Raw genomic sequence first — 11,003 nt, 5'->3', positions numbered from 1 at the left:
GCGTTCGAACTCAGAACACTTTTTGATTATGAGGCGAGCGCTCTACCACTACACCACTACTATACTACCGTTGAATAACAACCTAGACGGGTATTATTCGACGATTTTAGCGATCTTAATGTATGCATAGCGCAATAATAATAAAATGTGACTTAGTTTACTATTTCTTACTATGAGAATGTTTTAAATACAAACGATATTAAAGAAACGACACACTTCATGCTACACTAAAACTTTATTTGTAAAATAAATTCAATATAATAATATCCTTACACATCAATGAGAAAAATAATATCCTTACACAATATAAATAGCAAAATAAAACAACATGGTTTTTAAGTCCTTTTGAAAAAATTTAACTTGGTTGAAACTTGGGCATTTTCGGAAGAAATTCGATTTTTCCACATGGAATTACAAGCCTACATAGAATAGAAATATAGTATAATATAAATAGTATCATAAAATCACAACGAATAAATAAAATAATTATAAAAATGCTTTTGTGCCAGAAGAGTACTTAATAAATGCATTGATTAATGTATGTCAATAAATTGATTTACAAAATGAGCTCTAATTGAAGGATTTGAATTTTTAAATCAAATAAATGTTAAAAATGTTAAAACAGCCATATCTTTGATGGGTGGACATAAGAGTATAACTGCAAAAGTGTAACTTTTCAGGAGAGCAAAAAAACATTATTATGAACCCAATTATTTTGCTACAGAAGTCATATTTTGAGAAATGGGTTATTACTTTTATTCTGTTTGAACCGAATGGTGTAACTATACTGTTAAAACCATTGATGCCGGCATACACAAGACACATTTTCTCATATAAATCGTTAAATGGTCAAAAATGCAGTTATACTCTTATGTCTGCCCATCAAAGATATATCAACATGCCAGAATAGTCTATACTTTCACAATATTCTATAAAAAATTGATCAAATATCTCATTATAATTAAAAATTACATAGCCATATTTTTAAATACTACTTTTGGTGTAGTTGTAATAGTAGCTATAATCAACTGCAACTGCAACAAAATGTATGTAAATAAAGAACTGACTTTAATAACTGTACCTATTGACTATATCTTATATCAATAACCCTAGTTGAATAACTGATGACAGTAAGAAAAAAACAACTACAAAGTGAGCAAAACAAATCACCATGTCAATAACAAAATAAAGAACAAACAATAGTTGACCTAAATTAGCCAATTGTATAACTTTAGACATCTATAAGACACATACAAAAATAAAATAAGTAATGAATTTTTTAAATACTAACTAGAACATAAGGTACATAAACAAATCAACAATAAAAAACAAAAAAAAAACATATTTATGTATATTGATTGAATTTAAATATTTAAATATGTCATAAAAACAAAAACAGTAGAAATAAAAGGATATATTCACAACATTGATAGTACTAAAGACAAACTGTTTATGACAGTATAACACAGTAACAAAAGGAAACATCTCTAATTTACCATTCTCAATACATTTCAGGTAATGCTACCGCATGTCATTATCTTTTTATATAACTAAACTTAGGTTGATACTGCTACACAAAACCATTGCATTTCTTTCTAAGAAAAAATCACAATCATTTTCATGTGCAACTCTATGCACTAACAATGGCACATCACCTTTACTTAAACTATTAAAGAGTGAATCATAAAACAAAACACACTTCCAATGTAAAACAACATCAGGACACATTACTTAGAAACACCCAATATGATTTTCTAACATTAATCGTTTGCACTGTAACTTTCTGAAAGACCACATGAATTAAAACAACTAAAAATGCAAAAAATCCAGATATTTTAAACTTGGAAACCCAAACATTTTAGAAAACTGATATAAAAACAAACTTTGTGCTATATCAATCAAGGTATCATCAAGCCAGCAAGGTGAGTCTCTTAAAATATCTAAGGCCTTGTCTTTAGACTGTATTGACAAACTTTAAAGAAAACTTTAGAAAAATTTTGAACTTCGACAGCCCCTTTTTACAACGATACTATCATTAACAAATAGCTTTTTTCAAACCTTTACCGCAACCAGTTTAAACTCTGAACCTTTTTCTCATTGATTGGTTTAAGGAAAATAAGCAGACTCTATCAAATAATCTAAAATTTTAGAGTTTTTTGAAGAGTACCAAAAATCTATAAAATAAAGTAGTAGCATAAATTGTTAATTTTTCAATATATTTACTTCAATTATCAGTAATTGTAATAATATTTTTTTTTCAAGTTTTATTAAGGCAAGAGGTCCAATAAGGTCTAAGGGAAGTTTGTGTACCTATAGCCAGATTTTTTTAGTGCCCAAATTCAAGTCCCCAGACTTGTCTAAAGAAGGCAAAACTGATACGATCACATCTCTATACTAATTACTTTGTATTAGTATAAGTATATAGACTTATACTAATAAAATTCCATCAAGTAAAAGGGTTTAAAAATTAGTAACCCTAGGTACAATAAACTTTTTTTAAACTGTACCTAGGGTCACTTTCTGAAAATTAGATTCAAATCCATAATAAATTTACAGTTAATTTGGTCTTAGATTGTTTTCAATAAGTATTTCTAGTAATACTTAATTGCAACTCTTAAATACATAACAAAATTGACTAATAGTTCTGAGCAAAATCGACAAATAAGTCAATGCATAAAATGGAAGTCCCAAAATAACTGTGAGTTTTGAGGTGCTGAGACATAGTATAAATTAACTTCAGAAACATAAAATAATATAAAATATACAGTAATAATAAAGTCTTAATCATAAATTATATAAAAGTTTAACTTAAATAGTGGGTTATATATACACATACCACAAAGTTGACACTTTTTTATTATAATAATTTATTATTCCATCAGAGACTGCTAAACATCTTCAACAGAGTAATTATAGACTCGCATTTTAATTATATAATTTAAAAAAATTTTAAAACATGATTATTTTTGTATTTTGAGTTTATACCTAACGGAAACAAGGCTACTTATTTAACGATAGATTTAACCTACCTAACGGAAGCTTTGCGCTGTATCTGCGCAGGCGTTACGCTTGCGCAGAACTGACTGTCTACTTATTTAACGATCTACTTATTTAACGCGACACCGGTGTTGCGTTAAATAAGTAGATCTGTCACGGAGAAAACTGTCCGCGGAGTAATTTGTCCGATCGGACATTTTACTCCGGAGTAGAACGTCCTAGTTTGTCCTATCCGTCCGTCTAGGACAATTTACTCCGGAGCAAACTGTCCTACGTTGGAGTAAACTGTCCTACTTTTTTGCGTATTATTTTTATTCGGACCACTCGAGCGATGTGATTTAGCGTTTGTTTAAACGATGGTTTGAGAACTCGCGCATTATTCTGCGGCATAAAGAAAACTTTAGCACTTTATATACTAAGCATAATATTATTATAATTAACATAGTAATATTATGCGTCATGTAACTCATACAAATAAACCTGAAGCTTGATAGTCACAAGGTTATTTTTTACCGGTTTAAAAGTTTAAAAAAATGTTAACACTGACATGTTTAAATCTTTATATTTCGTTTAAGGTTTAAGTTAAAAACAGTAAAAAATAAAAATTATGTTTTTTATGTTATCTTGTTTGAAATTTATTCTAGATTCAGAATCAGAGCCGTAACCACAAATTTGATATTAGGGGGCCCTAGGGTTCTTTTAAAGGAGGAAGGGGATAAAAAATTTGTTAAAATTATTTTATGTTTTTCCCTTATAATTATAATTTAAAAATTTTTTGGAGGGGCCAGGGCTCTTCCGATGGTTACGGCTCTGAGAATATATATACATTTATATTATTAGAATGTATATATTCAATATTATAAGAATAATTGATTTTTTTTAAAGTGAAGTTTTTTCAGCTCCTATAGCAACGTCAATAGCAATGGCGATTTCCTGACTTTTAGTAAACTAATTTTTTTATTTAGTACATAATTGTTTCTGCAACCTTTATATCAATTTATTTAGTACCTAATTAACTTTTGCCACATATATTACTAATATATATATATATATATATATATATATATATATATATGTATATATATATATATATATATATATATATATATATATATATATATATATATATATATATATATAAATATATTTTAAATGTGTTTTAAACAGAATTCTTTTTTTTGACCTTGTACAAAACATAAAATTAAAAATGAAAACTTGAAATTTTCATGGTGTACTCTTCTACAATTACTTGATGGACTGTAGCAGAATCACAGTAAACTCATGATAATGCTTTAAGTTTTGAACAATTATCTTAAATAAAAAATGGATTTTTTATTTTTGCTTTTTAAACATAAAATATTATATAATACTAACATCGAGAAAGTCTTGTTCTTCTTTTTCATCATTCACTTAATCCATTTTATTTAATTAACTAAAGTAAGTTTTTTTAAAAATTGCATATACCAAACTGGTTGACTTTGTCAACCAAATTATATATTTTGACATGAAAAACTTAATGTAGGTTATTTACGAAAAGTTTAAGTAAATACCAGCTAATAACATTAATGATACAAATAGCAATGATAAAAATAAAACAACCAACTGAAACAATTACAAGAATGATAAGATAATTTTATAATTAAAAAAAAAAAAATCAGTATTTATACAGTACAGCATACATATTATAGTAGAGTAAATAAATGTAAATAAATAATGGTACAAAACAGTAATAAGTTATTATCTAACTACAGTTAAATCATATTTTGCAATGTTACCTGAAAATAAAACTAATCCAAACTTTATTGAGTTGAATTCAATTTTTCCTTAACTGTTGGTAAATGATTAATAAAGTAAACTTAAATTCATGGAAGTTTACTAAATTAAAACCATATTTCAACAGTAGACAAACTAAAATAAAATAATGGCAAAGTTAAAATCAATGAAATAATGGAATAAAAAAGAATCATTTTTTTTAAATATAACTGATAATAAAAATAAATCAAAAACTTTGAAAAAAGTCTTTGAAACCTTATAACAAAAAACTTCTTCAAACTCCAATCATAAATAAATAAATAATAAATCCAAATAAACAAATAAAGCTCCAGCATAAATAAAATTATAGACAAAATAAGGAGAGTTATAAGACAAAATAAATATAAAGAAGAAGAAGAGCAATAACGCTTTAAACTAACGTTACTCTTTAAGCTAGAACTACTTTTTAACCTAATGCTACATTTTAAGTTAATACTACTCTTAATCTTTCTTACTATAATAAAATGTCTTCATAATTACTTTTATTTATGCTATTATTTATACTTTTTATACCCAGAAGTTAATTGCAATAATCGCACAAAAAATCATCAAAGCTGCTTTCCGAAATGTTGATCAAACAGTTCAAGTAATATAACTTATTGCATTTCAAACATTTAATCATTTTGCCTTCAGCAGGCATCCGACAAGAACAGTAAAGTAACAAACCAGTAAATGCTTTATACCTTTCCTCAATTATTTTATTTATAAAATGTTGGTTGCTTTCAGGTCTTGTGTTAAAATCAATTAACAATGATTGAGAAGATTCTCCTGCAACTTCTAATTCTATAGAAAGTATGGGCTTCCTTACGAACATTAATTCAAAGGGGCGGTATTTTGTAGACTCTTGCCTTGATGTATTGTATGCCAAAGTACAAGCATCCAAATGAGTATCCCATGTAATATGGCGATCATTGCAAAATTTTACAAGCATTAACTGGATGGTTTGATTGAACCGCTCATCTAAACCATCATTGCAAAATTTTACAAGCATTAACTGGATGGTTTGATTGAACCGCTCATCTAAACCATTAGCCTAAAACACAAGATGATTAAATCCAAGATTATAAAACTAGAAAGCTCTTATACACAAACTGAATTCAAATTTTTAAACTTGTGGATGATAGGCTGTGGTAAAATGATATTTCACATTTAACAAAGTTGTTAGTTTCTTGTTTATTTGGTTGTAAAACTATGTGCCTTGGTCAGAGGTAAGAACTTTTGGTATACCCATTTGCATGAACAACTGAAATATTCAAAAAAAATTTATATCTTTAAAAATATTATTTAAATGCAATCAGATAATATTATTTAAATTTACCTTATACAATTCTATTGCAACACCACTTGCTAATTTTGATTTTAGGGGAAACGCTGCTACCCACTTTGTGCAATAATCAGAGATAGTAAGAATACATTTATTTATACTAAATCAATTCCAATATGAAACCATGGTGACTGTACTTTAATAGGATGAAGCTCTGGACTAGTTTTTTTGAAATTTTGCATATTTGTGTGCTGACACTGTTCGCAGCTTTTAACCTATGTTATGTGTAACTTGCAAATTACAAACTCTAGCATATGGTATATATTAATGTTCTGATGTCACAAGACTTAAATTTAGAATTATTTAAGAACATACTTTAAAAAAATTTCACATAATACAATATATAATATATGTATATATTATACATTATCGCATTATAAAAAAATAGATACACATTGGTTACAGATATAATAGCAATACTAAAATATGTATCAGGTAGTCATTATACTTATATTCTATAAAAGTGTTACTATTTGTAAAATAGATTAACATTTTGAACAACATAAAGTTTTGAGAACTTGTTTCAAATCGCCATTGCTATTGACGTTGCTATAGGAGCTGAAAAAACTTCACTTTAAAAAAAATCAATTATTCTTATAATATTGAATATATACATTCTAATAATATAAATGTATATATATTCTCAGAGCCGTAACCATCGGAAGAGCCCTGGCCCCTCCAAAAAATTTTTAAATTATAATTATAAGGGAAAAACATAAAATAATTTTAACAAATTTTTTATCCCCTTCCTCCTTTAAAAGAACCCTAGGGCCCCCTAATATCAAATTTGTGGTTACGGCTCTGATTCTGAATCTAGAATAAATTTCAAACAAGATAACATAAAAAACATAATTTTTATTTTTTACTGTTTTTAACTTAAACCTTAAACGAAATATAAAGATTTAAACATGTCAGTGTTAACATTTTTTTAAACTTTTAAACCGGTAAAAAATAACCTTGTGACTATCAAGCTTCAGGTTTATTTGTATGAGTTACATGACGCATAATATTACTATGTTAATTATAATAATATTATGCTTAGTATATAAAGTGCTAAAGTTTTCTTTATGCCGCAGAATAATGCGCGAGTTCTCAAACCATCGTTTAAACAAACGCTAAATCACATCGCTCGAGTGGTCCGAATAAAAATAATACGCAAAAAAGTAGGACAGTTTACTCCAACGTAGGACAGTTTGCTCCGGAGTAAATTGTCCTAGACGGACGGATAGGACAAACTAGGACGTTCTACTCCGGAGTAAAATGTCCGATCGGACAAATTACTCCGCGGACAGTTTTCTCCGTGACAGATCTACTTATTTAACGCAACACCGGTGTCGCGTTAAATAAGTAGATCGTTAAATAAGTAGACAGTCAGTTCTGCGCAAGCGTAACGCCTGCGCAGATACAGCGCAAAGCTTCCGTTAGGTAGGTTAAATCTATCGTTAAATAAGTAGCCTTGTTTCCGTTAGGTATAAACTCAAAATACAAAAATAATCATGTTTTAAAATTTTTTTAAATTATATAATTAAAATGCGAGTCTATAATTACTCTGTTGAAGATGTTTAGCAGTCTCTGATGGAATAATAAATTATTATAATAAAAAAGTGTCAACTTTGTGGTATGTGTATATATAACCCACTATTTAAGTTAAACTTTTATATAATTTATGATTAAGACTTTATTATTACTGTATATTTTATATTATTTTATGTTTCTGAAGTTAATTTATACTATGTCTCAGCACCTCAAAACTCACAGTTATTTTGGGACTTCCATTTTATGCATTGACTTATTTGTCGATTTTGCTCAGAACTATTAGTCAATTTTGTTATGTATTTAAGAGTTGCAATTAAGTATTACTAGAAATACTTATTGAAAACAATCTAAGACCAAATTAACTGTAAATTTATTATGGATTTGAATCTAATTTTCAGAAAGTGACCCTAGGTACAGTTTAAAAAAAGTTTATTGTACCTAGGGTTACTAATTTTTAAACCCTTTTACTTGATGGAATTTTATTAGTATAAGTCTATATACTTATACTAATACAAAGTAATTAGTATAGAGATGTGATCGTATCAGTTTTGCCTTCTTTAGACAAGTCTGGGGACTTGAATTTGGGCACTAAAAAAATCTGGCTATAGGTACACAAACTTCCCTTAGACCTTATTGGACCTCTTGCCTTAATAAAACTTGAAAAAAAAATATTATTACAATTACTGATAATTGAAGTAAATATATTGAAAAATTAACAATTTATGCTACTACTTTATTTTATAGATTTTTGGTACTCTTCAAAAAACTCTAAAATTTTAGATTATTTGATAGAGTCTGCTTATTTTCCTTAAACCAATCAATGAGAAAAAGGTTCAGAGTTTAAACTGGTTGCGGTAAAGGTTTGAAAAAAGCTATTTGTTAATGATAGTATCGTTGTAAAAAGGGGCTGTCGAAGTTCAAAATTTTTCTAAAGTTTTCTTTAAAGTTTGTCAATACAGTCTAAAGACAAGGCCTTAGATATTTTAAGAGACTCACCTTGCTGGCTTGATGATACCTTGATTGATATAGCACAAAGTTTGTTTTTATATCAGTTTTCTAAAATGTTTGGGTTTCCAAGTTTAAAATATCTGGATTTTTTGCATTTTTAGTTGTTTTAATTCATGTGGTCTTTCAGAAAGTTACAGTGCAAACGATTAATGTTAGAAAATCATATTGGGTGTTTCTAAGTAATGTGTCCTGATGTTGTTTTACATTGGAAGTGTGTTTTGTTTTATGATTCACTCTTTAATAGTTTAAGTAAAGGTGATGTGCCATTGTTAGTGCATAGAGTTGCACATGAAAATGATTGTGATTTTTTCTTAGAAAGAAATGCAATGGTTTTGTGTAGCAGTATCAACCTAAGTTTAGTTATATAAAAAGATAATGACATGCGGTAGCATTACCTGAAATGTATTGAGAATGGTAAATTAGAGATGTTTCCTTTTGTTACTGTGTTATACTGTCATAAACAGTTTGTCTTTAGTACTATCAATGTTGTGAATATATCCTTTTATTTCTACTGTTTTTGTTTTTATGACATATTTAAATATTTAAATTCAATCAATATACATAAATATGTTTTTTTTTTGTTTTTTATTGTTGATTTGTTTATGTACCTTATGTTCTAGTTAGTATTTAAAAAATTCATTACTTATTTTATTTTTGTATGTGTCTTATAGATGTCTAAAGTTATACAATTGGCTAATTTAGGTCAACTATTGTTTGTTCTTTATTTTGTTATTGACATGGTGATTTGTTTTGCTCACTTTGTAGTTGTTTTTTTCTTACTGTCATCAGTTATTCAACTAGGGTTATTGATATAAGATATAGTCAATAGGTACAGTTATTAAAGTCAGTTCTTTATTTACATACATTTTGTTGCAGTTGCAGTTGATTATAGCTACTATTACAACTACACCAAAAGTAGTATTTAAAAATATGGCTATGTAATTTTTAATTATAATGAGATATTTGATCAATTTTTTATAGAATATTGTGAAAGTATAGACTATTCTGGCATGTTGATATATCTTTGATGGGCAGACATAAGAGTATAACTGCATTTTTGACCATTTAACGATTTATATGAGAAAATGTGTCTTGTGTATGCCGGCATCAATGGTTTTAACAGTATAGTTACACCATTCGGTTCAAACAGAATAAAAGTAATAACCCATTTCTCAAAATATGACTTCTGTAGCAAAATAATTGGGTTCATAATAATGTTTTTTTGCTCTCCTGAAAAGTTACACTTTTGCAGTTATACTCTTATGTCCACCCATCAAAGATATGGCTGTTTTAACATTTTTAACATTTATTTGATTTAAAAATTCAAATCCTTCAATTAGAGCTCATTTTGTAAATCAATTTATTGACATACATTAATCAATGCATTTATTAAGTACTCTTCTGGCACAAAAGCATTTTTATAATTATTTTATTTATTCGTTGTGATTTTATGATACTATTTATATTATACTATATTTCTATTCTATGTAGGCTTGTAATTCCATGTGGAAAAATCGAATTTCTTCCGAAAATGCCCAAGTTTCAACCAAGTTAAATTTTTTCAAAAGGACTTAAAAACCATGTTGTTTTATTTTGCTATTTATATTGTGTAAGGATATTATTTTTCTCATTGATGTGTAAGGATATTATTATATTGAATTTATTTTACAAATAAAGTTTTAGTGTAGCATGAAGTGTGTCGTTTCTTTAATATCGTTTGTATTTAAAACATTCTCATAGTAAGAAATAGTAAACTAAGTCACATTTTATTATTATTGCGCTATGCATACATTAAGATCGCTAAAATCGTCGAATAATACCCGTCTAGGTTGTTATTCAACGGTAGTATAGTAGTGGTGTAGTGGTAGAGCGCTCGCCTCATAATCAAAAAGTGTTCTGAGTTCGAACGCCACCACGTCCCTGGCAGTACCGCGCTCAACTTGTTTCTCCGCGTAGCGATCTTGATCGTCATGGTTGGTGTTTCGAAGTTATAGAGTTGAGAGAGGGTTGTAACAACAACTAAAGCAGCCTCCTTGACTGTAGTGTCTTTTTCGGCTTTGAGGAGGTAAATTAACACACAAAAAAAGGCTAGACACGAATTAATAAATTCTCTTCTTTTCTTTTTTCTGGGATAACATCAGAATGCTGTCCTTACTATTTATCTGCGCAGAATCAAGTAACAATTACAAGTTTTACAATCATTAAGTTTAAGGGTTAAGGATAAATAATTTAACGTAAAACATTTTGCTAAAATGCACAGTTAAATTATTTAGGAATACAATAAACTTCCTTGTGAGATGACTATTTTATTTGATATCATTAATAC

General features: G+C 27.9%; 2 long non-coding RNA genes across 2 annotated transcripts; one reads left to right on the top strand and one right to left on the bottom strand.

Annotated features, from left to right (window-relative positions):
* Positions 1 to 216: 216 nt before the first annotated feature.
* Positions 217 to 3,473, bottom strand: LOC136092166 (uncharacterized). The gene is made up of 2 exons (XR_010644248.1): positions 2,837 to 3,473; positions 217 to 419 (listed from the first exon to the last, which is right to left on the bottom strand). It is a non-coding gene; the product is annotated as an uncharacterized LOC136092166 (long non-coding RNA).
* A 3,641-nt stretch (positions 3,474 to 7,114) lies between these two features.
* LOC136092164 (uncharacterized) lies at positions 7,115 to 10,371 on the top strand. The gene is made up of 2 exons (XR_010644246.1): positions 7,115 to 7,751; positions 10,169 to 10,371. It is a non-coding gene; the product is annotated as an uncharacterized LOC136092164 (long non-coding RNA).
* Positions 10,372 to 11,003: the final 632 nt, after the last annotated feature.

The sequence above is a fragment of the Hydra vulgaris genome, chromosome 15 (assembly GCF_038396675.1).
Source record: "Hydra vulgaris chromosome 15, alternate assembly HydraT2T_AEP".
NCBI lineage: Eukaryota > Metazoa > Cnidaria > Hydrozoa > Anthoathecata > Hydridae > Hydra > Hydra vulgaris.
Note: the sequence above shows the minus strand (reverse complement) of the source record. Positions and strands in the feature narration are given on the sequence as shown.